The sequence below is a fragment of the Diaphorina citri genome, unplaced genomic scaffold (genome assembly GCF_000475195.1).
Source record: "Diaphorina citri unplaced genomic scaffold, Diaci psyllid genome assembly version 1.1 scaffold6148, whole genome shotgun sequence".
Taxonomy (NCBI): Eukaryota; Metazoa; Arthropoda; class Insecta; order Hemiptera; family Psyllidae; genus Diaphorina; species Diaphorina citri.
This window is the reverse complement of record NW_007383524.1, coordinates 9,767-12,672: the sequence shown is the minus strand read 5'-3', so window position 1 is coordinate 12,672 and position 2,906 is coordinate 9,767. Positions and strand designations below refer to the sequence as shown.

Below are 2,906 nucleotides of genomic sequence, written 5' to 3'. Positions count from 1 at the left end.
GACCTAGCACATTTGCCTGAAACTTAAATTTAAAACTAAGCGCGCCCTTATAAACTTTTAAACTTTTTTAAGTTCAAAGCTTTTTCTCTGCCCTTTTCGGCCTTTTTGAATAGAACACTCTAAAGAGGGAAAAATTAATCAACTCATGCAAACGAGTTTACGTCAACACAACCGATTTATTAATGGACACACAACCACTCACTAAAGATGAATGGATGGAGTATCATAGTTCCTTTTTCATTCATGTCGCGCGCGTTCGCTTGAAACTGTGGCGGCTCGTGTTTTTTTTAACAGGGGCGTCGTCAAAATAGGAATGGTCCAAATAGGTACCGGTACCTACCTACTTACAAGGACACATGAGTAGTAATTAAATTGGAAGGTAACCTATTATTATAATTATTTTATTGATTCGATAATAATTCCAGGCCATGCCTATATCTATTGACACTATAATAGAATCAGCTCTTCACCTCACACGTACCTAAGACTAAGACTATACCTATGTACCTAATTAGGTATATTAATATGGATACCCATATGCAAGACTTCCAGCCCAGACATTGGTAGGTTATGAGGGTATCATATCAACCTGTTACCAGAAATATTATACGTTAACCTGCGATGAGCGTGGGTGCAAATAGGTAGGTCAATTACCCTGCGGTAGGTGATGTAGGTACCTATAAATATACCTAATCTTTAACAGGCCTTTTTTTTTCTTTATTTTGTTCGATTAGACATTAGAACCTATATTAAGGACATCCTTTTACCTGCCGCTAAGAGTGCTAAAAGCTATTCACCTAACGCTCGCCATTCTCGCTCAGACCGTCCGATATACCAGCTCGGTCTCACAGACCTACATCATAGATCTCTCAGAAAAGCTTGAGACCTAAGACCTAGGTCCGTCAGACATTTTTTTTTTTTAAAAAAACTTTTAATGTTCTAAGCAATTGTAATTGTATTATGGAACAAATAAATTACAAATAAGAAGCTATAGACCCATATAGGGGTCTGTAGCTTCTTCTGCCTCACATTTTCAGACGGTTTGACGGACCTAGGTCTTTAGGACTCTCTGAGGAAGTACTTTGCAGTCTCAGGGAAATCTCAAAAAAAAAGAAAAAAAAAATGTCTGACAGACCTAGGTATTTAGGCCCGCGGTCTGTCATACGGTCTGAACATGAATGGTGGGCATAACACCTTACCATTTCATGGGAACAAAAATGTGCCCTCACCCTCACGCGTGGATAAAGTACGTGACTTATAGGTACCGACCGCTATGTACATCATGATTCATGACCTACATTTGCCTTTAACTATAGGCTATAGGATTAGTCACTACAAACCGTCTTGAAGTATCCAGGATCACCGGTCCAGACATCCGCAATGGTCAACATCGCGTAACTTGATGCCGCTAAACCGCTCGCTCTCTTTTGGAGTTCATAGGTAAAGTGATGTTCAGTGTAGGTATTAGGTAGGTACTAAAAGGTACTTATCTGATTAAAAAATCTCTAGTCCCTCTGCGGGTTAAAATGTAAAGCTCACCACAAATCTTGAAAAAATCTTTACTATCATATTCGAAGTACCTACCTACCTACTCATTGGTTGAGGATCTAGTTCTAGCAGGTCCTATCTGTATCTTGTTTTTGAGCTAAAGGGAACGGATGTTCCATATCTTTCTCACACCGTGTGTTTTTTTGATTCCTAGGACCGTGGGAAAATAACAGTTGCCTTGAAAAAAATCCCCTCTCCACCGTCGCAAGCACGCATTCTCATTGGTCTATTGTTCTCTCCCACTAAACTACAGTACGCTGTACGGATATTTTTTCCTTTTTTCAAAAAAAGAAAACAAAACATTTTTCGGTTTCGTAAACAAAGCGACTTCGCTGGCATAATTTTTTTTTTCGAAAAAATTAAGTTTAATTTATTTGCCACTTTGCCTGTGCTTAAAATTCGTGAATTAATTATTCGCCTTCAGCTTTTCCAAGGATTCAAAAAAAGAGAATTGATTTTTTTTAAAATATTTCACATTTCCTGACTTAACTGACCGTGGGAAAATGCTGCATGTTGAACAGGTGTGTTTGAAGTCTTGTGTACATTTTCTAAGTTGAAAGTCTTTTGTAAAGTTTGGTGTTTTCCTGCTGAAAGTTAAATATAATTTTAAGTTCCCGTAGGATAGTTATAAATTGTGTTTAATTAGCATTTTAGTGATGTGTCTGTGCTGAAGAACTTAACCTTAAATTTGATTATATCCTGAGAAGTGTTTTGTGTTTTTTTGCTTTGTGTAGTTACTGTAGTTCACCCATCGAGGATTGTAAACAAAAAGTGCCATTTGGAAGCTGAACGCAGAATTTGGAAAATGTTGAATCTGGATGGCTTGTGGATCTTTCTGTGAAGTTTTCTACAACTTACAATACATGTCACGATGATCAGTTGATATCTTGGGCACCAAGAGCATCAGGAAACCAGTGTGAAAATCTTTAACCACTTCTCCCGTTAAAACAAGGTTTGTATTAAAGTTGAGATTATTAACCCCAAGGTCTTCACTCTCATGATGAAAGACATCCTTTGGGCTTCTTATGCCTGTTCTTACCACAGAGAGTAATCTAGAGTTCAAGAAATACTCGCCTGTGCAAATCAAATGTGTGGCGTCAAAGAAAACCCTTGACACTGTAAGCTCTCAGTGGCAAGATTGGCCATTAGATCCCAGAGGCATGAAAAATATCCAGAAATGGACTGACATAAAGTCATCATAACTTTATAGATTTTGGGGTAGTTTACCTAATATGTGAAGCAGTGCAATAGTTATAAATGAAAATCAGTGGTAACATGCTGTTCAACTTGGAGAAGGTGATGCCTGTCAAAAAAAAAAAAAAAAAAAAAAAAAAAAAAAAAAAAAAAAAAACAAACTT

At 37.4% G+C, this 2,906-nt stretch overlaps 1 protein-coding gene across 1 annotated transcript in view; it reads left to right on the top strand.

Annotated features, from left to right (window-relative positions):
* Positions 1-1,881: 1,881 nt before the first annotated feature.
* LOC103521860 (suppressor of hairless protein-like) overlaps positions 1,882-2,906 on the top strand; it is a gene marked incomplete at its 3' end in the record, with an annotated part of 10,782 nt that continues 9,757 nt past the window's right edge. The window contains exon 1 of the mRNA XM_008486968.2: positions 1,882-2,500. The remainder of the gene's footprint in view (positions 2,501-2,906) is intronic.